Below are 26809 nucleotides of genomic sequence, written 5' to 3'. Positions count from 1 at the left end.
ACCAAGATGATAGATGTTGGAGTTTGCCACATCTACCACATCGAAAGGAACAGTGTGTGCTCACAATGTAGCAACAGGGGTGCACTGAGGGGCCTGAAGTAGCCAGTAACTAGATGCTAGATATCCTACTGACATCTGATTGTCTGAAGAGGAGCTGCGTTTGAAGTTGACTTCCATCCAAAGCAGTAGTTTGCATTGGATAAGAAAGTAATAGTGACTAAATTGGCATAATAAAAGCAGGATTAAGAAGTTCCTGTTCAATGCCTTACAACCTCAGCACCTTTAACAAATTAGGAACATAGGACTGAAAGGGACCTCGTGGGTCATCAAGTCCAGCCCATGCTATTGCAGGCAACCCATCATATAATCTGGCTCATGAATGTATCAAACTCCACTTTAGCTAGTTAGGTTATAGGCCCTCACTACTCCTATGGGAAGGCTTTTCCAAAACCTCACTCTCCTGGTGGTTAGGAACCTTCTTCTAATTCCCTGCCTAATTTTATCCATGGCTAGTTTACGGAATAGCCACATCGTTCCCAAAATACTCTTCAAAGGGTTGCAGTGGTCTAGCAGAATAATGGCTTCTATAGGCATCACTGAATAATAATGAAAAGTAAAAGTGACATTGTTTTCAGGGGAAGTTATCCCCAAACTCTTTACAGATTGTAAACCAAGATTAGTAAATTTACCACTGAACCAGCAACTGCTTAAAAGCAACACTCCAGCAGGAAAGGAAGAGAAATGAAGAGTAACTTGCACAACTGCTCACGTGGGGGGAAATGTAGATGACAAACAAAATGTAGTTATTTCACTTACAGTTTGTTCAGGATAACAGAGTTAATTCTGACCACTTGCGTGCCTCTGCTAAATCATCAATATAACCTCTTACGGTAAGTCTACATGGCAATAAAACATCCACAGCTGGCCCATGTCACCTGGCTTGGGCTCATGGGGCTTGAGCTGCAGGGCTATGAAACTGTCGTGTAGATGTTCGAGCTGGAGCCTGGGCTCTGGGACCCTGAGAGCAGGCTCCAGCCCAAGCCTGAAAATCTACACTGCAATTGTATAGCCCCGCAACCCAAGCCTGAATCAGCAGACATGGGCCAGCAGCAGATGTTTTATTGAAGTGGTCACATTCTCCAAGAAAGCCTGATCCTACAACTGTCTAAGTCAATTGAATGATTCCTATTGACTTCAATGGGCTTTGGATCAGGTCCATAATACGTACCTGCTCTTTAATGGTCTTCTGCCACATACTGACCATCCCCATCCCTGATAAGTTTGAGAGATATGGGAGGATCACTCCAAAGGGTAGTAGGGCTTCAGACACTGAAGATGAGTTTGTATCTCATTTCAAAAACCTATTACAACAGAAATCCATTCTGATCATGAGGATGGTAATGAGTATAAAGGTGGCACACATCTAACCCATCTCATTACAATACTAGGATTATCAGTTGAATGTGTGGTCTCCCTTAGATGCCAAAGCTGAATTGAGTTTAGTTAAAAAAAAACACAACACACTACAAAAACAGAGTTTGGCACTTGTATTGTTGTTTTGCCTTGGGCTGCAGCTGCAAAAGAAAGTGGAGCCAACCATTCCACTTTCAACAACAGTAGCCTAAGAGCTTCTGTTATGCAGCAAGATCCGATGAGCCAGGCAGCTTCTGTTTCTCCAGGCCATTTCCATAGCATGAATGATGAATATCATGGAAATGTGGCTATTAACACATTTAAGAACAGGCTCATAAGTTCCACTACTTAAGTCAGTTATTTTTAAATGATGGGAACAAAACGAGTGAACATGCAGCATAGGGGCAAAAATTTATCGTGATTCACATTTACATTATTCAGGCAGAGCCCATCTATTTTGGCCCAAGAAGATATATGCAATTCTTACTCATGGGTAGAACAATATGTCAAATGTAAAAAGTAATTAAATACTTAGCACTTACATAACAGCACAAACCCTTTACAAACACTGGGACAGATTCTCTTTTGATATCCAGCTCCTTTGCACCATTCAGGAGACGCAAAATGACCAGAAACTGGTGCAAATGGCCAGTAGATAACATCTCCTGTTGGTGCTAAGGTACTAGCTCAAGGCCCTGAATCTGTAGGGTGTCAGAAAAGGGTCATGTTGGAGGAGGGTCATGCTATGCCTATTCTCCACTGGTGTAGGGAAAAGTTTAGCTTTACCATAAGCCTAACAATATGCAACAAGCAAAAGTGAACGAGTTTTGCGATTTGTAGTCATTCAAACTCATGTGCCATTATTTTTGTTCCCTAATGGGATGCTGTAACTTTTGGGTTCTTAAGCAGGAGGTTCACCAACAGCTGTCATGTCCACCCTTCCTTTCTCAGACCAGTAAAGGGTAGGGAGTTTCAGAGAGATCCTGGTGAGAGGGGAGTGAACGAATCCTTAATAGAAAAAGGAAATTGTGTTCTGAAAAAGTTTGAGAACCTCAGCCCTAACCTTTACAATCTGCTTCTGCTTCCACTTAAAGAGAGTTTTGCTTAAACACAAAGCAAATTTCCCTCCAAAATTAAACAAATCAGAGGCATGGCGTAAGATTCATGTTTTATCTATATGCATAAATGATCCTTGTGATAGCAATAGGCAAATAATAATGTTAACTCACAAACAGTGAATTTATCTTCCCAACACCTCTGTGAGAAAGGGAAGGGTTATTCTTGCTTTAGAGATGGGGAATTGAGGCAGAGCTAGAGTAAGTGATTTGTCCAAGGTCACACAGAAAGTAGGTGGCATGGCTGCGAATTGAGCCTAGGTTTACTTGAATCCCTGTCCACAAAAATGTGGGAAAAAGTAAACCAAAGGGGGCGTCAAGATAGCGGATGCAAATTGTAGTTAGAAGTTGCCATAAATGTTTGCCAATGATTTTTCTCTCCATTCAACCAGGAAATGCAGAACCAGTTTCCTAAGTAAAAAAAAAAAAAAAAAAAAGTGTATACCCAGAATGCAAAAGAGAATATCAATTCATGGAAGCAAACAGGAGGAGATCCTTGGCCCTCTTTAACACAGATCCTTTGTCACAGCTCAAGTGTGTTCTCTGGGTCTGTTACTGGCATGGTTTTCTCACTTAGTCAGACACTGGCAGAGTTTCTATCTCCATCACTGTAATGGAGCCTGTCCATTATTCGATGAGTTAATTTCAGAAAGGGGGCCAAGTTTGGAAGGATTAACTGCCAGTTAAGAAAACAAAGCTTTCACGGCCTCCTCCATATCATACTCAGGGAGAAAAACTGACAGCAGCTCTCTCTGTGTGTGCTTATTTGAAAGCGCCTTTGTGAGACATGGCATGACAAAGGCTGTCAAGTGTTTAGCACGATAAATGGAACCACATTGAAAACACACTAAAAACCTAATGAAACCAGCCTCCTTTAAAGCCACCCTCCCCTTTAGCACAACACAGTAGAGGGGTTGTAATAGAAAAACAAAGGGAATCAATGAATATATTTCTATGTAAACATGGGCCCAAGAGTGGAGAGGAAAATACAGAAGCATTAAGGTGATTTTCGAAAGGAAGGAGCAATGGAGTGAGACAGATATTGAGGGTAAGTGATCTCCACATCAACAGTATGAAAAGGTGTAACTAGGGTGACCAGATGCCCCGATTTTATAGGGACAGTCCCGATATTTGGGGCTTTTTCTTATATAGGTTCCTATTAACCACCCCCCCCCCACCCTCTGTCCCGATTTTTCACACTTGCTGTCTGGTCAGCCTAAGTGTAACAGAATCCTTAAAATGGAGGTAGTGCACCAGAAGTGCAATTATCGAGTACAAACGCTCTGATGTGACTCAAGGGAGAGGTCCTGAATGGAGCCAGAGGCCTACACCGCTATCTAACATTTGCAAGGTTTCCTTCTGTACCATGGAGCCCCTGCTTTAAGGTAACGATTGTATAGGCAGTAGCTGTCCCTGATTGATCAGCTCCCATGGACTTGTGCAGCTTAGGATAAAAGGGAAGCCCAGGGCCAGTCCTGGGGGCACAAGTCCTTTGCAACCATGTCCTTAGCCCTCTGCAGAGGTTCTAGGACCCAGAAGTCTTGGGAGCAGAAACACAGCCTGTATCCTTTAGAAAAATCTGTAGCCCCTGTGATGCCAATCCTGAATTTGGAGGGATATTTTATGGCTGGTCAGCTTGTGGAAGGGGGATTGAGCCTTTGCCCCACATCCATCCCATTTGGGGTGCTGTTTACTGCCAAAAGACTAAGGTCAGAGCAGCCTCTGCACCTGGCTGAGGTCCATGAAGGAAAGGGAAAAAAATCTTATACACTCTTCCCTCCCTGCATACCAGTGTAAGTGCAAGTCAGAATCTGACCCAAAACTACTATGTCATTACAATGTAACTATGATATAGCTCACTATAGCGTATAAATAAATACGTAACAACATACCAGACATCAGGGGTACTGACAAATAAATTAGTCCTCCTGAAGTTTACTTTCCAAGCCCTGGTCTACACTAGGACTTTAGGTCGAATTTAGCAGCATTAAATCGATGTAAACCTGCACCCGTCCACACGATGAAGCCCTTTATTTCGACTTAAAGGGCTCTTAAAATAGATTTCCTTACTCCACCCCGGCAAGTGGATTAGTGCTTAAATCGGCCTTGCCGGTTCAAATTTGGGGTACTGTGGACACAATTCGACGGTTTTGGCCTCCGGGAGCTATCCCAGAGTGCTCCATTGTGACCGCTCTGGACAGCACTCTCAACTCAGATGCACTGGCCAGGTAGACAGGAAAAGAACCACGAACTTTTGAATCTCATTTCCTGTTTGGCCAGCGTGGCAAGCTGCAGGTGACCATGCAGAGCTCATCAGCAGAGGTGACCATGATGGAGTCCCAGAATCGCAAAAGAGCTCCAGCATGGACTGAACGGGAGGTACGGGATCTGATCGCTGTATGGGGAGAGGAATCCGTGCTATCAGAACTCAGTTTTTGAAATGCCAAAACCTTTGTCAAAATCTCCCAGGGCATGAAGGACAGAGGCCATAACAGGGACCCGAAGCAGTGCCGCGTGAAACTTAAGGAGCTGAGGCAAGCCTACCAGAAAACCAGAGGGGCGAACAGCCGCTCCGCATCAGAGTCCCAAACATGCCGCTTCTATGATGAGCTGCATGCCATTTTAGGGGGTTCAGCCACCACTACCCCAGCTGAGTTGTTTGACTCCTTCAATGGAGATGGAGTCAACACGAAAGCAGGTTTTGGGGATGAAGAAGATGAGGAGGAGGAGGTGGTTGTAGATAGCTCACAGCAAGGAAGTGGAGAAACTGGTTTTCCCGACAGCCAGGAACAGTTTCTCACCCTGGACCTGGAGCCAGTACCCCCTGAACCCACCCAAGGCTGCCTCCTGGACCCGGCAGGCGAAGAAGGGACCTCCGGTGAGTGTACCTTTCAAAATACTATACATGGTTTAAAAGCAAGCATGTGAAAGGATTAATTTGCCCTGGCATTCACGGCTCTCCTGGATGTACTCCCAAAGCCTTTGCAAAAGGTTTCTGGGGAGGGCAGCCTTATTGCATCCTTCATGGTAGGACACTTTACCACTCCAGGCCAGTAACACGTACTCGGGAATCATTGTACAACAAAGCATTGCAGTGTATGTTTGCTGGCGTTCAAACAACATCCGTTCTTTATCTCTCTGTGTTCTCCTCAGGAGAGTGAGATATCATTCATGGTCACCTGGTTGAAATAGGGTGCTTTTCTTCAGGGGACACTCAGAGGAGCCCGTTCCTGCTGGGCTGTTTGCCTGCGGCTGAACAGAAATGTTTCCCGCTGTTAGCCACGGGGAGTGGGGAGGTTTGAGGGGGTAGCCACGCGGTGGGGGGAGGCAAATACGACCTTGTAAGGAAAGCACATGTGCTATGTATGTAATGTTAACAGCAAGGTTTACCCTGAAAGACTGTAGCCACTGTTTTATAAAATGTGTCTTTTTAAATACCGCTGTCCCTTTTTTTTTTCCTCCACCAGCTGCATGTGTTTCAATGATCACAGGATCTTCTCCTTCCCAGAGGCTAGTGAAGATTAGAAAGAAAAAAAACCACACTCGTGATGAAATGTTCTCTGAGCTCATGCTGTCCTCCCACACTGACAGAGCACAGACGAATGCATGGAGGCAAATAATGTCAGAGTGCAGGAAAGCACAAAATGACCAGGAGGAGAGGTGGCGGGCTGAAGAGAGTAAGTGGCGGGCTGAAGACAGGGTTGAAGCTCAAATGTGGTGGCAGCGTGATGAGAGGAGGCAGGATTCAATGCTGAGGCTGCTGGAGGATCAAACCAATATGCTCCAGTATATGGTTGAGCTGCAGCAAAGGCAGCTGGAGCACAGACTGCCACTACAGCCCCTGTGTAACCAACCGCCCTCCTTCCCAAGTTCCATAGCCTCCACACCCAGATGCCCAAGAACGCGGTGGGGGGGCCACCAGCCAACCAGCCACTCCACCACAGAGGATTGCCCAAAAAAAAAAGAAGGCTGGCATTCAATAAATTTTAAAGTTGTAAACTTTTAAAGTGCTGTGTGGCATTTTCCTTCCCTCCTCCACCACCCCTCCTGGGCTACCTTGGTAGTCATCCCCCTATTTGTGTGATGAATGAATAAAGAATGCATGAATGTGAAGCAACAATGACTTTATTGCCTCTGCAAGCGGTGATCGAAGGGAGGAGGGGAGGGTGGTTAGCTTACAGGGAAGTAGAGTGAACCAAGGGGCGGGGGGTTTCATCAAGGAGAAACAAAACAGAACTTTCACACCGTAGCCTGGCCAGTCATGAAACTGGTTTTCAAAGCTTCTCTGATGTGCACCACACCCTCCTGTGCTCTTCTAACCGCCCTGGTGTCTGGCTGCTCGTAACCAGCAGCCAGGCGATTTGCCTCAACCTCCCACCCCGCCATAAATGTCTCCCCCTTACTCTCACAGATATTGTGGAGCACACAGCAAGCAGTAATAACAGTGGGAATATTGGTTTCGCTGAGGTCTAAGCGAGTCAGTAAACTGTGCCAGCGAGCTTTTAAATGTCCAAATGCACATTCTACCACCATTCTGCACTTGCTCAGCCTGTAGTTGAACAGCTCCTGACTACTGTCCAGGCTGCCTGTGTACGGCTTCATGAGCCATGGCATTAAGGGGTAGGCTGGGTCCCCAAGGATAACTATAGGCATTTCAACATCCCCAACAGTTATTTTCTGGTCTGGGAATAAAGTCCCTTCCTGCAGCTTTTGAAACAGACCAGAGTTCCTGAAGATGCGAGCATCATGTACCTTTCCCGGCCATCCCACGTTGATGTTGGTGAAACATCCCTTGTGATCCACCAGAGCTTGCAGCACTATTGAAAAGTACCCCTTGCGGTTTATGTACTCGCCAGCTTGGTGCTCCGGTGCCAAGATAGGGATATGGATTCCGTCTATGGCCCCACCACAGTTAGGGAATCCCATTGCAGCAAAGCCATCCACTATGACCTGCACATTTCCCAGGGTCACTACCCTTGATATCAGCAGATCTTTGATTGCGTGGGCTACTTGCATCACAGCAGCCCCCACAGTAGATTTGCCCACTCCAAATTGATTCCCAACTGACCAGTAGCTGTCTGGCGTTGCAAGCTTCCACAGGGCTATCGCCACTCGCTTCTCAACTGTGAGGGCTGCTCTCATCTTGGTATTCATGCGCTTCAGGGAAGGGGAAAGCAAGTCACAAAGTTCCATGAAAGTGCCCTTACGCATGCGAAAGTTTCGCAGCCACTGGGAATCGTCCCAGACCTGCAACACTATGCAGTCCCACCAGTCTGTGCTTGTTTCCCGAGCCCAGAATCGGCGTTCCACAGCATGAACCTGCCCCATTAGCACCATGATGCATGCATTGGCAGGGCCCATGCTTTCAGAGAAATCTGTGTCCATGTCCTGATCACTCACGCGACCGCGCTGACGTCGCCTACTCGCTCGGTATCGCTCTGCCAGGTTCTGGTGCTGCATATACTGCTGGATAATGCGTGTGGTGTTTAATGTGCTCCTAATTGCCAAAGTGAGCTGAGCGGCCTCCATGCTTGCCTTGGTATGACGTCCACTCAGAAAAAAGGTGCGGAACGATTGTCTGCCGTTGCTCTGACGGAGGGAGGAGCGACTGACGACCCGGCTTACAGGTTTGGCTTCAGGGAGCTAAAATCAACAAAGGGGGTGGCTTTACATCAAGGATATTGTCATAAATATAAAGGGAAGGGTAAACCCCTTTAAAATCCCTCCTGGCCAGAGGAAAAATCCTCTCACCTGTAAAGCGTTAAGAAGCTAAAGGTAACCTCGCTGGCACCTGACCAAAATGACCAATGAGGAGAAAGATACTTTCAAAAGCTGGGAGGAGGGAGAGAAACAAAGGGTCTGTGGCTGTCTCTATGCTGCTCTTGCCGGGGATAGAACAGGAATGGAGTCTTAGAACTTTTAGTAAGTAATCTAGCTAGGTATGTGTTAGATTATGATTTCTTTAAATGGCTGAGAAAGGAACTGTGTGGAATAGAATGACTATTTTTGTCTGTGTGTCTTTTTTGTAACTTAAGATTTTGCCTAGAGGGATTCTCTATGTTTTGAATCTAATTACCCTGTAAGGTATCTACCATCCTGATTTTACAGAGGTGATTCCTTTACTTCTATTTCTATTAAAAATCTTCTTGTAAGAAAACTGAATGCTTTTGCATTGTTCTCAGATCCAATGGTTTGGGTTTGTGGTCACCTATGCAAATTGGTGAGGATTTTTACCAAACCTTTCCCAGGAAGTGGGGTGAAAGGGTTGGGAGGATTTTGGGGGGAAAGACGTGTCCAAACTACGTTTCCCAGTAAACCCAATTAGAGTTTGGTGGTGGCAGTGGATATTCCAAGGACAAAGGATAAAATTAATTTGTACCTTGGGGAAGTTTTAACCTAAGCTGGTAAAAGTAAGCTTAGGAGGTTTTCATGCAGGTCCCCACGTCTGTACCCTAGAGTTCAGAGTGGGGGAGGAACCTTGACAAGTATTTCAGGCAGGACTTCACAGAGGCTTCCAAAAAGAAATGGTGCACCTAAGTTATTGTTCTTATTGGAACAAGGAGGTTAGTCTGGCCTCTGATTGATACATGGCTAGATTTACCTCACTGCACCTTCCCTGTGAGTGACTGCAGTGTGACCTAGAGGAATGAGTCCCCTAGATGTGGGGGGGGGGAAAGCAAATGAGTACAAAACAAATCTGGTCTATTTCTTGTTTTGATCCACTCCATCTATCTTTTACATCTTTGGCTGGCAGCAGACGGTGCAGAAGGACTGCATGCCATCCACATCTCATGGCTGCCCGGCAGAAGATGATGCAATAGGACTGCTAGCAATCCATATCGCCTGCCTGCTCACCATAAGATGGTTCAATAGGACTGACTGCAGGACTAAAGAGAATGACCTGGTCAAGTCACTCCAAATTTAGTCCCTGCGCCCATGTCTGCCCAGGCGCTCCTGGCCGACGTGGCCAGGAGCACCTCAAATATGACGATGACGGCTACCAGTAATATTGTACCATTTGCTGCCACAAGGCAAGGGGTTGCTGCTACTGTGTAGCAATGCAGTACCGCATCTGCCAGCATCCAGGAGACATACGGTGATGGTTACCTGAGCGGGCACCATGCTTCCCGTGGTATGAAGTCTGCACAGGTAACTCAGGAAAAAAAGGCGCGAAACGATTGTCTGCCCTTGCTTTCACGGAGGGAGGGAGGGAGGGAGGGAGGGAACGGGGGCCTGACGATATGTACCCAGAACCACCCGCGACAATGTTTTAGCCCCATCAGGCATTGGGATCTCAACCCAGAATTCCAATGGGCCGCGGAGACTGCGGGAACTGTGGTATAGCTACCCACAGTGCAACACTCCGGAAGTCAACTCTAGCCTCGGTACTGTGGAATCGCTCTGCCGAGTTAATTCACTTAATGCACTTAGAGCATTTTCTGTGGGGACACACACACTCGAATATATAAAACCGATTTCTAAAAAACCCGACTTCTATAAATTCGACCTAATTTCGTAGTATAGACATACCCCAAGGATAGGATGTGGGTGGTACAGTGTATTGATTGGAGTGACAATGATTAGTGGTTATGTGGCTATAGGGATTGGCTGAATGCCTTTCTTAACTATCTAATGTTTCAGGATTGTTGAGGTTATTTTGTCCCCAAAGTGTACAACCTCAGGGAAAAACTCCAAAAATCCATAAAGCCACCATCTCATCTTCCTTCAGAACTCACCTGTTGTGTAATGCATACAGTAAACTGTAGCCTGGTAACAGCCAGGCAGGTAGTAAATTGTGATTATTGCCCCTGATTCTCATTCCACTTCACTCCCACCCCCCATTATGACTTGTCTTTTAAGCTGGGAGTTATTTGAGGCACAGACTGCCATTCATGTTTGTACCACACCTAGCCCAGTGGGGCCATGGCCTCTGCCCTGGTTGGTGTCGAAGTGCTAACACAATGTAAATGTTAAATAAATAATTATATTAATTGAGGTGGTGTGTTTTTAGGGCAGTTTTTTTTAAAAGGTTTGCTAGATTCCATTGAAATATAATTGCAACCTTAACTTCTTTTAACAGTGTTTTGGTTGTAGGAGGTTGGCCAAAAGTAACTATGCAGTTTTTAATGTACTTTGAATGGTGAAGTGTGTTCCCACTGTTTAGTAGATCTCACCATAAAGCAGTCTTTCCTGGCATGCATGCTAAATTAAACTTTGCTTATGACCCTTAGGCCATACTTTGGGCCAGATTCTCTAAAATATATCAGGGCAGGGTTGGAACTGGCATCAGGATTGGGAAGCCACAAACAGCCCTTTTAGCGACTTTCCTCTGCTGAACGCAGCCCTGATTGGGCACAGGGGAGGACTGAGCCCATATTGTGATAATAACTGTGTATAGGGTTTCCGAAGCAAACTAGGCCAACTCACATGCTCTCAGCAGTTTCACCACAGTGTTGGCCTGCAGGGTCTGGGAACAGAGAGGAAGGTTTGGCTGTGCTCTGGGGCTCACTTATCTCTTTCTTCTATGCTATGTAATATATATATTAGTCAAATCAAATTCAAGCCTATCCGACTCAACCAAAAGACATGATGACATTATTACTTTTTGTGGTAACCTATTTCCGTATGGCCTGAGGGGAGGTATTATGGAGTTAGCTCTCCACCGCAGCTGAAGCCACATCAAAAGTTCCTGGAGCGACAGTGAGTTCTCATCACATTTCCTTTAGCTTAGTGACAATGACACATTTTTGTTGTGGTAGCTTTAGCATTCTTCTGTTCAGAGGGGCCAATTTTCTGGAAAGGATCCGATTGAATATAAATCAGTGTCCTGAAGCAGCCAGCACATTTTCCAAACATCTAGTCTGACACTTTCAGGTCCCGCCAGTGTCATCTCTGGGGGATGAAACTCACAGTAAAAGATGCTTGCAGTTTGTAAACAATGTCAAGAACATTCTGACAGGAGGTTTGAATATGTTCTTTTTCTTCCTTCCCTATTTACTTGCTGAACACCTAGAGATTTCCCCCAGTCTCTTTCCACAGCAAAGGGCTCTATCCCATACTCTTTAATCAGACACAGCACTCATTATTCCACTGAGAGTTCTGCCTCCATCAGGAGTACAAGAACAGGCCTTTCATGATGCAGTCATGGCAGGTTCTGTGAGAAGCAGAAACTGTACCAGCAAAAAGAATGAGGAGGACTTGTGGCACCTTAGAGACTAACACATTTATTTGAGCATAAGCTTTCGTGGGCTAAAACCCACTTCATCGGATGCATGCAGTGGAAAATACAGTAGGAAGATAGATAGATATATACACACACAGAACATGAAAAAATGTATGTTGCCATACACATTATAACGAGAGTGATCAATTACGGTGAGCTATGATCAGCAGGAGAAAAAAACTTTTTGTAGTGATAATCAAGATAGCCCATTTCCAACAGTTGACAAGAAGGTGTGAGTAACAGTGCGGGGGTGGGAGAATAAGCATGGGGAAATAGTTTTACTTTGTGTAATGACCCATCCGCTCCCAGTCTTTATTCAAGCCTAATTCAATGGTGTCCAGTTTGCAAATTAATTCCAATTTAGCAGTCTCTCGTTGCAGTCTGTTTTTGAAGTTTTTTTGTTGTAGTATTTCGACTTTTAGGTCTGTAATAGAGTGACTAAGGAGACTGAAGTGTTGTCCGACTGTTTTTTAAATGTTATAATCCATAACCTCAGCTGTGCTGAACACAATGCCATCCACAACCTCAGGAACAACTCTGACATCATAATTAAAAAGGTTGACAAAGGAGTTGCTGTCATCATTATGAGTAATTTGGAATATGAACAAGAGGCTGCTAGGCAACTCTCTAACTTCACATTCTACAGGCCATTATCCTCTGATCCCACTGAGGGTTACCAAAAGAAACTACACCATCTGCTCAAGAAACTCCCTGAAAAAGCACAGGAACAGATCTGTGCAGACATATGCCTATAACCCTGACCAGGGATATTCTATTTGCTACCCAAGATCCATAAACCTGGAAATCCTGGATGTTCCATCATCTCAGGCATTCGCACCCTGACAGCAGGATTGTCTGGCTCTGTGGACTGCCTCCTCAGGCCCTACGCTACCAGCACTCCCAGCTATCTTCGAGACACCACTGACTTCCTGAGGAAACTACAATCCATCGGTGATCTTCCTGAAAACACCATCCTGGCCACTATGGATGTAGAAGCCCTCTACACCAACATTCCACACAAAGATGGACTACAAGCCATCAGGAACAGTATCCCCGATAACGTCACAGCAAACCTGGTGGCTGAACTTTGTGACTTTGTCCTCATCCATAACTATTTCACATCTGGGGACAATGTATACCTTCAAATCAGCGGCAGTGCTATGGGTACCCGCATGGCCCCACAGTATGCCAACATTTTTATAGCTGACTTAGAACAACACTTCCTTAGCTCTCATCCGCTCACGCCATTACTCTACTTGTGCTACATTGATGATACCTTCATCGTCTGGACCCATGGAAAAGAAGCCCTTGAGGAATTCCATCATGATTTCAACAATTTCCATCCTACCATCAACCTCAGCCTAGACCAATCCACACAAGTGGTCCATTTCCTGGACACTACTGTGCTAATAAGCGATGGTCACATAAACACCACCCTATACCAGAAACCTACTGACCGCTATACTTACCTACATGCCTCCAGCTTTCATCCAGACCACACCACACAATCCATTGTCTACTGCCAAGCTCTATGATACAACTGCATTTGCTCCAACCCCTCAGACAGAGACAAACACCTGCAAGATCTCTATCAAGCCTTCTTAAAACTATAATACCCACCTGCTAAAGTGAAAAAAACAGATTGACAGAGCCAGAAGAGTACCCAGAAGTCACCAACTACAGGACAGGCCCAACAAAGAAAATAACAGAATGCCACTAGCCGTCACCTTCAGCCCCCAACTGAAACTTCTCCAGAGCATCATCAAAGATTTACAACCTATCCTGAAAAATGATCCCTCACTCTCACAGATCTTGGGAGACAAGCCAGTCCTTGCTTACAGACAGCCCCCCAACCTGAAGCAAATACTCTCCGGCAACCACACACCAAAAACACTAACCCAGGAACCTATCCTTGCAACAAAGCCCAATGCCAACTCTGTCCACATATTTATTCAAGTGACACCATCATAGGACCTAATCACATTAGCCACGCCATCAGGGGCTCATTCACCTGCATATCTACCAATGTGATATGTGCCATCACGTGCCAGCAATGCCCTTCTGCCATGTACATTGGCCAAACCGGACAGTCTCTACGCAAAAGAATAAATGGACACAAATCTGACATCAGGAATCATAACATTCAAAATCCAGTAGGAGAACACTTCAACCTCTCTGGCCACTCAGTAAAAGACTTAAGGGTGGCAATTTTGCAACAGAAAAGCTTCAAAAACAGACTCCAGCGAGAAACTGCTGAGCTTGAATTAATATGCAAACTAGATACCATTAACTTGGGTTTGAATAGAGACTGGGAGTGGCTGGGTCATTACACATATTGAATCTATTTCCCCATGTTAAGTATCCTCACCCCTTCTTGTCAACTGTCTAAATGGGCCATCTTGATCATCACTACAAAAGTTTTTTTCCCCTCCTGCTGATAATAGCTCATCTTAATTAATTAGCCTGTTACAGTTTGCATGGCAACTTCCACCTTCTCTGTATGTGTGTGTGTGTGTGTGTGTATGTATATATCTTACTATATGTTCCATTCTATGCATCCGATGAAGTGGCTGTAGCCCACAAAAGCTTATGCTCTAATAAATGTGTTAGTCTCTAAGGTGCCACAAGTACTCCTGTTCTTTTTGCTGATGCAGACTAACACGGGTACGACTCAAACTGTACCAGGCAAGATCCCAGCTGAAATAAAATGGCAAAGCTCTGTTGATATCTCTGGGGCTACACCGATTTACACCAGTTGATGATCTGGCCCATTATATTGCCGAGGACTGATTTGATGAACTCATGATGCTTCTGAGCCCATGATTTAGAGAAAGGCAGTTGTGAACCACAGTGCCAGTGGATTGAGCAGCCTTCAGATGCGTGGAGGGCTGTATAAAGAGAATGGTGATCAGTTTGCCTCTGTCACCTGAAGATGGAGCAAGAGGTAATGGGCTTAATCTGCAGCAGGACAGATTTAGGTTAGATATTAGGAAAATCTTTCTAACTGAAAGGGTAATTAAGCTCTGGCATAATCTTCCAAGGCAGGTTATGAAATCCCCCATCACTGTAAGTTTTTAAAGACGGGTTGGACAGACATCTGTCATGGATGCTCTAGGTTTACTTGGTCCTGTCTCATCTCAGGGGGCTGGACTTGACTCCTCAAGGACCCTTCCAGCCCTATATTTCTATGATTAAACTATGAGAACACAGCCAATTTAACATAAAAAGAAACAACACTGAGGCTTTTCCTTACCTAAGAGGCCATTTGCAGTTACCTAGTCTCTGAGTGACATCTCAACGCTGGCTGTGGCTATATCCTTTTGCCTTTGGGAGACAAGGGCAACCTGCCACCCATAGCCTCCTTTGGGAAAACACAGATCCACAAAACCAATATCAGATACTTAAGAAATACGAACACTTAAAATATCTTTCTTTTCATTTTCAGGGTATTGAGAAAAGATTTTTGGAGCAGACTTTGTCCACATAAAGGACGACAGCTTTTCAGGCTTCAGCCACATGATCCATCAGCCTCTACAGAGTAGGTAGGGTGTTTAAGAAGTATTCCCAGGATGGTTTTGCTGAGTGAATGCAGGGCTTATGAAATCAGAGCCTAATACAGCTAGATAGAGCCAGCTGTAATGCAAGCTTTTCCACCGTGTCTCCATCCTCACATAAAATAGCTTGGCTGTTATAAAATGGGGCCTTGGATGAGCACAGATTAAGAACTATACAAGCTTGGGTGATGTGGGTGGTTTGTGAGGCATGCAGATGCTACTTAGGATAAGAGCTTTAAACCCATCCGTCTTCTGAGGCAGTTATACTTATATGACTAGCTAGTGATGCGGAATGCTTCCCAGTTTGCACCTACGTCATCTCTTTACATTCAGATGATTGGTTTGATTCATGAAAACCAACCACGTGCTCTTTCCCAAAGTTAAGTTACCCCATCACCTGTGCATATTTTGTAATTTGTTTTCAGTTAGATGAAGGTCACAAACCGTAACTGAAGGTGACCTGGCAGACGGGGGAGTGGACTGTGTCTTACTTTTAAATGATGTATAAAGCTTTTTCCTCTCTCTCTCTCTCCCCGCCCTCCCCACACCCCCAATTCCTGTTTGTTTTCAATATTACACATTCAGGTCCTGTCTATGCCTGAAGACTGTGATGATTCATAGATTTTAAGGCCAGAAGGAACCATTATGTTCACATAGAGGACTATATTATGCAGCTTGGACTAACTGGAAATCGAGTGAAATGCATCATCACAAAAGAGTGAAAGAATAAAAATTTAGCAGTTAAAAGGGGAAATGATTGTTAAATCAGATTAAGACTATATTTTTGTTAACTATTTAACTGCAATGATTATTTATATTCTCCTTCAATTAAGGTGTTAATTAGTAATAAACATCCCTGAGACCTCCTTGAGGTTCCCCAGCAAAAGCTGGGCGAGTCACCTGTTTAGTTTTACAGAACTCAAATGATTAATACCTTATCAGGGATTGGGAAATGATATTGCTCAGGAACTGGTAAAGTGTCAGTGAACTTTTCATCTCCAGACTGCTACCTCAAATCCTGTCCAGATTAGCAGCATTCATGGCGATAGCCCGTGAGTGCTGCTAATCTGGGCTGGATGGCTGCTGGGCAGCCTATATGAAATGAGTTTGAGTGTGTTAATCCAATTCTTAATGGACAGGTGTTCGCATCAAGACACTTGCTACCAGGAATGAATGAGCATGGAGACTGAGCTATCCTCTCCCCACTCTGGGTACAAGTCAAGGTCAAGACACAAGGGCAGGCCACTGTTAGGGAAACTTGCCCTGCCATGGATTGTATGGTATCTGTTCTCTAGATGAACACAAGACTTCAAAGTCCAGAGCTGTCAGTAAAACACAGTCAAAATTCCACTTGCGTCCCTCCCCAGGTGCATCCAGATGAATTTCTGAAGCCTGCTGAAACTTTTATAAGCAGCCTCTTGCAGAATCCTGAAGCCAGTAGTGTATTTAATATCCAGGTCAGGCATAATGGACCAGATTCCCCTCTGGTGTAAATTGAAGTCAATGGAGCTGGGCCAATTTATACCAGCAGGGGTTTTGGATCCTTAGCCTCAGGGTCTTTTAAAGGATATATAGTTTTCTTTTTTAAAAAAAAGATTAAAAAAGTGAGCCAAAAGCAACAAAGTAAATGAAAGCTTCCAGATTTAGCACCTAGTGTACCCAGAACAGGGAAAACGATTAAAAACCATTTATTTTAGGGCATATTTCTCTAATTTACTCCATAAACAATTCAGGCTCATTATCTAATGTGAGAAAAAGGGTATTTTCCTCTCTGAAAAAAAAAAAAAAACAAATGAACAAACAGCTGTCATTTCTTTATACTCTGCTGCCCCAGCGTTATCGTATTACAGCAAAACTGGTATATTTCAGGGAAGCGGTTCTCTCACTATCTCAGTTTCTCAGCGGGAGGCCAGGCTGGAGAGGAAAGTTTTTTGTTGTTGTTTTCTTTTATCCTCTTAGATGGTGCCTCATTTTGGCCGATCAGCGGGTGCAGCTCTTTCATTTCACACAGGATTTCATCTCCTGGCTTTGTACTCAAATTGGGATGTCTCTAACAAGGCAGTTTGCTCTCAGATTGCAACCCTCGTTTTTGCCCTCTTGAACTGTTGGGTCTGAAAAAACCTGATGGCTGAATTATTTTTTGCCTTCCCAGAAGCAAAAGAAAAGTTCTATAAACATATTATTCGAATTAGAGGTGAAATCCTGGCTCAACTGAAGGCAATGAGAGTCTTTCACTTTACTTCAATGGGGCCTAGATTCACTCTAGAGAATCAGAACTGGACTTTTCACTTGGAGATAAAAAGGGACAACACATTAAAGAAAACTTCCTTCTATTTGCCCCTTTAAATCATTATTTCCCTCTTCCCCCCAAATATTCTATTTAAAATAAATCTTTTGGGGAACTGGAAAGATCTGAGGATTCTGAATGGGATTTAGAGCCATTCCCCTATAGTTTGATGCTGTTGTTCAAATCCAGCCCAGCTCAGGAGTGACTGAAACTGGATACCATTGAATGACTATCAAGCGGAGTGCCCCAAGGGTCGGTCCTGGGGCTGGTTTTGTTCAATATCTTCTTTAATGATCTGGAGGATGGCGTGGATTGCACCCTCAGCAAGTTTCCAGATGACGCTAAACTGGGAGGACTGGTAGATACGCTGGAGGGTAGGGATAGGAAACAGAGGGCCCTAGACAAATTAGAGGATTGGGCCAAAAGAAATCTGATGAGGTTCAACAGAGACAAGCGCAGAGTCCTGCACTTAGGACAGAAGAATCCCATGCACCGCTACAGACTAGGGACCGAATGGCTCGGCAGCAATTCTGCAGAAAAGGACCTAGGGGTTAGAATGGATGAGAAGCTGGATATATGAGTCAACAGTGTGCCCTTGTTGCCAAGAAGGCAATGTATAAGTAGGGGCATTGCCAGCAGATCGAGGGATGTGATCGTTCCCCTCTATCCGACATTGGTGAGGCCTCATCTGGAGTACTATGTCCAGTTTTGGGCCCCACACTACAAGAAGGATGTGGAAAAATTGGAAAGCGTCCAGCAGAGGGCAACAAAAATGATTAGGGGACTGGAACACATGACTTATGAGGAGAGGCTGAGGGAACTGGGATTACTTAGTTTGCAGAAGAGAAGAATGAGGGGGGATTTGATAGCTGCTTTCAACTACCTGAAAGGGGGTTCCAAAGAGGATGGATCTAGACTGTTCTCAGTGGTAGCTGATGACAGAACAAGGAGTAATGGTCTCAAGTTGCAGTGGGGGAGGTTTAGGTTGGATATTAGGAAAAACTTTTTCACTAGGAGGGTGGTGAAGCACTGGAATGGTTTACCTAGGGAGGTGGTGGAATCTCCTTCCTTTGAGGTTTTTAAGGTCAGGCTTGACAAAACCCTGGCTGGGATGATTTAGTTGGGGATTGGTCCTGCTTTGAGCAAGGGGTTGGACTAGATGACCTCCTGAGGTCCCTTCCAACCCAGATATTCTATGACTGTTTTGTGCCCCCCCAAGTGTAATAAGTTGATAGCATTTGTCCACTGGGAACTATAGTGAGACCTGCACCTGAAAAGTAGGTACTAATTGATTCCTCAGAAGAGGAACAAAGGATTGATTGGGCCATAGGGACCAAGTTACCCAGTTACTGTTAAAGGAAGGGTTGAAGCATATTAGCAGAGCAACGTGGGGAAATTTGTACTGATGCTTTTCTAACAGTACTTGGTGCGACAGATGCTTGTGAAGTGCAAATTCACAAAGGTCTACTGATGCCAAAATCCAGCTGAGGACCTGGCCTGGATATGGATAAATAAAAGACTTCAATGTCCAAAGTTGTAGCCTGGCACTTTTCATGAGCAATACATTCATATAAAAATTGAAATACACAATTAAAACTAGGTTTCAGAGTAGCAGCTGTTTTAGTCTATATAAACAAAAAGAAAAGGAGGACTTGTGGCACCTTAGAGACTAACAAATTTATTTGAGCATAAGCTTTCGTGAGCTACAGCTCCCTTCATCGGATGCATTCAGTGGAAAATACAGTGGGGAGATTTATATACACACAGAGAACATGAAACAAATGGTGTTACCATACACACTGTAACGAGAGTGATCAGGTAAGGTGAGCTATTACCAGCAGCAGAGCGGGGGGAGGGGGGACCTTTCGTAGTGATAATCAAGGTGGGCCATTTCCAGCAGTTGACAAGAACATCTGAGGAACAGCGAGGGGGGCGAGAGGGAATGAACATGGGGACATAGTTTTACTTTTTGTGTAGTGACACATTCAAGCCTAATTTAATTGTATCCAGTTTGCAAATTAATTCCAATTCAGCAGTCTCTCATTGGAGTCTGTTTTTGAAGTTTTTTTGCTGAAGAATTGCCAGTTTTAGGTCTGTAATCGAGTGACCAGAGAGAGATTGAAGTGTTCACCGACTGGTTTTTGAATGTTATAAATTCTTGACATCTGATTTGTGTCCATTTATTCTTTTACGTAAAGACTGTCCAGTTTGACCAATGTACATGGCAGAGGGGCATTGCTGGCACATATCGCATTGGTAGATGTGCAGATGAATGAGCCTCTGATAGTGTGGCTGATGTGATTAGGCCCTATGATGGTGTCCCTTGAATGGATATGTGGACACAGGTGGCAACGGGCTTTGTTGCAAGGATAGGTTCCTGGGTTAGTGGTTCTGTTGTGTGGTTGCTGGTGAGTATTTGCTTCAAGTTGGGGGGCTGTCTGTAAGCAAGGACTGGCCTGTCTCCCAAGATCTGTGAGAGTGATGGGTCGTCCTTCAGGATAGGTTGTAGAGGTTTTAGTTGGGGGCTGAAGGTGATGGCTAGTGGCGTTCTGTTATTTTCTTTGTTAGGCCTGTCCTGTAGTAGGTGACTTCTGGGTACTCTTCTGGCTCTGTCAAATCTGTTTCTTCACTTCAGCAGGTGGGTATTGTAGTTGTAAGAACGGGTGATAGAGATCTTGTAGGTGTTTGTCTCTGTCTGAGGGGTTGGAGCAAATGCAGTTGTATCGTAGAGCTTGGCTGTAGACAATGGATCGTGTGGTGTGGTCTGGATGAAAGCTGGAGGCATGTAGGTAGGCACAGTGGTCAGTAGGTTTCCGCTATAGGGTGGGGTTTATGTGACCGTCACTTATTAACACTGTAGTGTCCAGGAAGTGGATCTTTTGTGTGGACTGGTCCAGGCTGAGGTTGGTGGTAAGATGGAAATTGTTGAAATCATGGTGGAATTCCTCACGGGCTTCTTTTCCATGGGTCTAGACGATGAAGATGTCATCAATGTAGCGCAAGTAGAATAGGGGTGTTAGGGGACGAGAGCTGAGGAAGCGTTGTTCTAAGTCAGCCATAAAGATGTTGACATACTGTGGGGCCATGGGGGTACCCATAGCACTGCCGCTGATTTGAAGGTATGCATTGTCCCCAAATGTGAAATAGTTTTGGGTGAGGACAAAGTTCAGCCACCAGGTTTGCCGTGACATTATCGGGGATACTGTTCCTGACGGCTTGTAGTCCATCTTTGTGTGGAACGTTGGTGTAGAGGGCTTCTACATCCATAGTGGCCAGGCTGGTGTTTTCAGAAGATCACTGATGGATTGTAGTTTCCTCAGGAAGTCAGTGGTGTCTCGAAGATAGCTGGGAGTGCTGGTAGCGTAGGGCCTGAGGAGGCAGTCCACAGAGCCAGATAATCCTGCTGTCAGGGTGCAAATGCCTGAGATGATGGGGCGTCCAGGATTTCCAGGTTTATGGATCTTGGGTAGAAGATAGAATACCCCTGGCTGGGGTTCCAGGGGTGTGTCTGTGCAGATTTGTTCTTGTGCTTTTTCAGGGGTTAAACTAGAGGTTAATGGGTACTATATCTTAGTATAATGCTACTTTTACTGCTGCATCTAAAAGTGTTCTAAATTTTGCTCAAAATATTTGTTGGCATTTTAGTCCTATAGGATGTCAATCCAAGTTTCTGAAGGTCGTGTACTAGGGTGGAGAGACAAATAGTACAAACCAGATTAGTGAGTCCAAATGCCTCACTTGATTCAGCCTGTTTACTGCACAGCAGGAGATGACTTTAATGTCCTACCTTAACACAGAACAAGCTCTCTTGTCAAGACAGACTCTGGGTGTAGTTGCAACTTCCCCATGGGAAAAGATTCCGATCACTGGCATTTTTTTTTTTAATTCGACAGGGTTCTGAGAAATAAGACTTCACGTCTCAAGCCTTTCTGAAGCAAATGCACCTTTTTTCATTTCTGTTTTGAAACAACTCCCCACTGCTTTCCCACACCCGCCTCAGAGACGGCTTACAAACATCGCTGAATGAGCAAAAATTAAAAAAAAAAAAAACCACCACCAAATCACCTGTAAATCAAAGGATCTCTTATAATACATGCAAAAACAAAACAAAACATTATGAACACCACATGGTGTGTGAAGCCCAGCACTCAACCAGAAATCCCAGATTTCAAGGCTTTTTAGCAACGTGAACTTGCCCAGCAAGGAAAGGTGCTACGACAGTGCCCCACAAATTTTTGAGGGGTGATCTAGTGTATAGCAACAGGACCCTGGATTAGCACTGGTTTGAAATGACTGCACTAGAGATCTCTGTCTACCTGTTTCTATGGGCCCCATCATGATACTATTTGAGTGCCTCATAGATGACCCAGGAGATCTTTCTCCATCCTCATCTTCTCCCAGAAACTCCAGCACTATAAATTCCAGCTGCATCCTGACAGATCTGTACGATGGTGATGATTATATCCTTTCAAGATGTTTTGAGTGTAGAAAAGAAACAGAAATATTACAGGAAATCACTCCTGGGAGCACACGGCTGATCAATGTCACCAGAAATTGTCTGCAATTTTCATGCAGTGGGCGGCGTTTCATTACTTTTACCGATGGGAAAGGCTGCTGCTGCTAAAATTGTGAAGAGCCAGAGCAGACCGAGAATCTCACAGGAGGCATTGCTAGAAGGCAGCAGCATTGAAATTCTGGGGGAGGGAGGAGGGAGAAACTGTTAAGGCAATTACTGTAAAAAACAGACTGTGCGCTAAATCCCTTACTACTGTCTTCTTTTTTTAAAGTGTGAATTTAATGCTGCTGCAGAGTGCTGGAGTGACAGCTCTGGTGCTTGAAGGCTCCAGAACAGGCACTGCATGGGAATCGGCACTGCAAACTTCTTCCACATGGGTTTGCAAACTTGCCTCAGCCCTTAACTGGTGGCTCATGAGGAGAGGGAAGTGTTTTCTATCCTTCTCATGAAATGCTTGCAAAAACACCTGTGTCCCACACAGCCACTCCAGTGCATGGTTCAGGGCTTGTGAGGTCAATACCAAACCTCAACGTCATTGTGGCTCCAATTCACTGAAGCTTTTAAGCATGTGCTTAAGTCCATCCCTACTTGGCAAAGCAGTTAACCATGTGCTTAAATGCTTTGCTGGATATGGATGGATGGATGGCTGAATCAGGTCCTGTATTCAGAGATATCCAGGCTTTCTGGGACTGCTTCATTTTCAAGAAGTCCAGGTATAGCAACATGACTCACTGGTACCCACGGGAGCCACTGTGTGCATCTTGGTTTGTCTTTTTGTGGTTTTGTTTTAAATTACCTTGTTTCCTCAAGGCAACTGCTACAGCACACAGAAATCTTGCTCAAATCTGAGGAGAGCTTCCCATGGGTAGCTATGGTACAGCTTGGGATCCATAGGCTGAGGATGACTGAACCTGAGCAAAAAAATCTCAAGTCAGTGGTAAGCAAAATCAGTGTAATCTGCTTGAATTATTTGTATTAATGATTGTGAGAAGCTTTGACAATATCACAATGCTTCAGATATTTTGCATGCATAATCTAAACTATATTATATTCATACTTCAGGCCATTTTCCAGCCCAGCTTTAATTGGGTTGCTGTTAACATCTATCTTACAGAGATAAAGTAGGTGAAGAAATATCTTTTCTTGGACTAACTGCTATTGGTGAAAGAATTTTTTTGAGCTTACACACAGCTCTTCTTCAAGTCTGGGAAAGGTATTCAATGTCACAGCTAAATGCAAGGTGGAGGAGAGTATTTAGCAAAAGGATTTAACACATATTGTAAGAGATCAGTTAAGGGGAAGGTGGCAGGTAACACCTCAGTAAGACAAAAGATGGTTAGTGGGTTATAGATCTTTGTAATACATCCAGCATCTTTATTCAGTCCCTGATTTTTAAGTGTCTAAAAAATTATGAATTTAAGATTGCAGGCTCATCTTTGGAAAGTGTGCAGGTTTCCTCTGAGGATGAGGACTGAGAGGTCAGATAGGGAGTGATCATTTCATGAAAAGTGTTCACCCCTGGGTGATTCAGTGTTTTTGTCTTTTTGATAAGTTTATGAAGGGGATGGTTTGATGGGACTGCCTATGATGGCATGCGGCGCCCATCGGCAAAAACTCCCAATAGTTGTTGACAGAACACTAGATGGGGAGGGCTCTGAGTGACTACAGAGCATTCTTTCCCAGGTATCTGCCTGGTGGGTCTTGCCCACATTCTCTGGTTCTGAGCGATCACCATATTTGGGGTCAGGAAGGAATTTTCCTCAGAATCAGATTGGCAGAGACCCTCTGGGTTTCTCACCTTCCTCTGAAGCATGGGTCACTTCCTGATTTAAACTAGTGTAAATAGTAGATTCGCTGTAACTTGAAGTCTTTAAACTGTGATTTGAGGACTTCAGTAACTCAGCCAGAGGTCAGGGGTCTATTTCAGGAAAGGGTAGGTGAGGTTCTGTGGTCTGCAATGTTCAGGAGGTCAGAGTAGAAGATCATGATGGTCCCATCTGACCTTAAAGTCTATGAGTCTAACAAAAAATGATAAAATGTTTAGAAAACCCAAACTATGAGGAAAGGTTTAAAAAATTGCACATGTTCAGTATTGAGAAAAGGAGACTGAGTGTGTGGGGGAAGGGAGAGGAGGGGCTGATAACAGCCCTTAATGTATTTGAAGTCTGTTACAAAGAAGACAGCAATTGTTTTCCATGTCCAATGAGGCTAGGACAAGAAGTAATGGGCCAATCCAAAACAAGGGAGATTTAGGTTAACAATTAGGGAAGACTTTCTAACTATAAAGGATAGTAAAGCTCTGCAATCAGCTTCTAAGGGATATTGTCTAACCTGTTCTTAAAACCTCTAGTGATGGGGATTCCACAAACCCATCATAGATGATCCACATTTACTTGGTCTTGCCTCAGCATAGGGGTGAGGGGGCCTGAACTCAATAGCTTCTTGAGGTCCCTTCTAGCCCTATAGTATTATGATTCAGTAATTCCCAATTACCATTCACAGTTTTTCTGATTAAATTCTTCCTCCGAGCTGATTTGGCTCATCTGTATGAAATTGGCCCTATTAAAGCACCAAGTGTATGTATGTATATATATTTATTTATTTTACTGGTCTGGTCTTTATTCTGCCTGCACATTACTATGTGATCAAGTCATGATCACCTGTACCTAAACAACCGCCAACAGAGTTAAGGATAAAAAGGAGTTTTTTAAATATATTAGGAACAAAAAGAATCCTAACAATGATATCGGTCCATTATTAGATGGAAGTGGTAGAATCATCAACAGTGCAGAAAAGACAGAAGTGTTCTGTAAATATTTCTGTTCAGTATGTGGGGAAAAAATATCAGATGATGCAGTCATATCATAACACTATTTCAATTCCACTAGTATCTCAGGAGGATGTTAAACAGAAACTACTGGATTTAGACATTTTTAAAATCCATAGATTCAGATAACTTACATGCAAGAGTTTTAAAATAGCTGGCTGAGGAGCTCACTGGACCATTAATGGTTTTTAAGTCTGAATTTGTCTAGCTTCAGTTTCCATTCATTGGATATTTTATGCCTTTTTCTGGTTGGAGGCCTTTAGACCAATGGTCAACCTGTGGTCTGCAGATCCCAGGGATGTGCAGACTACGTCTAAAGATTTCCAGAGGGGCTTGCACCTCCATTTGAAATTTTTTAGGGGTCCTCAAATGAGAAAAGGTTGAAAACCACTGCTTGAGACTGTAGAATATTTTCCCAAGGGAAGTTGTGGGAGCCCCATCAGTAGCATAATTTAAAACTAGACTAAACAAAGCAATGGAGGATACACTGGAGAGAGAATGATCTTCTGCGGGCAGAAGGACAGACTAACTGCATACTCTGATAGAACAGATTTTTTCCAGTCTCTCTAGTTTTTACTGTGCTGATCCCTAAGAACACCACTTACACCTAGTGATCACATTTCTAATGGAAGCCATAGCGGAAGAGTGGTAATAGGGGCAATTAATTATAAGGGCTTGCCTGGAACGTACAGTTATTACATAAGAACACACAGTTCCATCAGGCCAAGCCTCTTACAAAACTACTTTTGTTGGGGGAACATAAGAAGACCATTTGTCAATGCTGAGATTGTTCATTGTAGTTGAAGCTAAATTACCTAGGGAGCGGATAAATGATGAATTTGTGGATTACTGATGTCAAGGTCTATTGCCAGACCCTTTTTCCTGGCCTTTCCTACAAGCAAACAACAATGTAGAATTGATACCTTATGCCCCCTTCTCCTCTTTTTTCTGATGCATCTAGCAAATAACTAACATGCAAAATTAACGTAAGGTTGCTATAGCTAAATAAGCAGACAGCGTGTGATTTGCAGTTTGGCATATGCGCATTTGCCATGATAAATACTTTTTTAAATGGCCAGTTCCACAAAGGCTATAGATTGTTTATGTAAGATTAATTAAAAAATAATTATCTCTGACTAGGAGAATGAGACACAATAAATGGACCATTAAATCTAAACAAACACAGAGGCTGCCACTTTGTTTAAAATCACAGCTATGAATATTTATTGTTGTGGCTAGAGAAACATTGAACCAGCCACAAAAAGTAGCCCAGGTAAGTTCTACTTACACCAGCACCATATGCAACATGTAGTTTGTTGGCTGATGCTTCTAGGTCTTGCATTGGTATTACAGGCAGAAGTAATTCAAACTGATAGGACCAATGTCTACCAATACCTGCATCCGTCCCCAGTGGTGTCATCCTAGGAAGTTGATTATGTGGGATGTGACCAACTGATGACCCTCGCTTAAGTCTGCAGAGGAAAGGTAAAAATACCCAGCATATCTAATCTAATCGGTCTGTCTAGACATTTATACAGCACCCACCACCATTTGCATTTGTGTACCCCATGCCAATGTGCCCTGCAAGACAATTCCTTCCACCGCCCACACTTGGTATACATGCCTGCTCTCATTTAAATCAATGGACATTTTTGTCATTTACTTTGGAGGGTACCAGTTTGATCCTGTGCATGTGAAAATGTTTCAACTCCTTACTTTTGAACAGCAATGAAACTCCCAATCATCTCTATCTACTTAAAAGAGCTCTGAGCAGCACTCCGGGACCAGACCTTCTAATCCCTGTTCTATTTTGTCTGGATTGTATAGGCTCTCCTATCATGAAACCCTTTGAGGGCCATTTTCTGTGTTTATAT

At 44.0% G+C, this 26809-nt stretch overlaps 1 long non-coding RNA gene across 1 annotated transcript in view; it reads right to left on the bottom strand.

The window, feature by feature from the left end:
- The window catches only part of LOC122465841, a 60141-nt gene that overhangs the window by 22987 nt on the left and 10345 nt on the right, over nt 1–26809 (bottom strand). The window lies entirely within an intron of this gene.

Source organism: Chelonia mydas, chromosome 5 (genome assembly GCF_015237465.2).
Source record: "Chelonia mydas isolate rCheMyd1 chromosome 5, rCheMyd1.pri.v2, whole genome shotgun sequence".
NCBI classification, from domain to species: Eukaryota; Metazoa; Chordata; order Testudines; family Cheloniidae; genus Chelonia; species Chelonia mydas.
The sequence above is the reverse complement of the archived record's forward strand: the minus strand, read 5'-3'. Positions and strand labels throughout refer to the sequence as shown.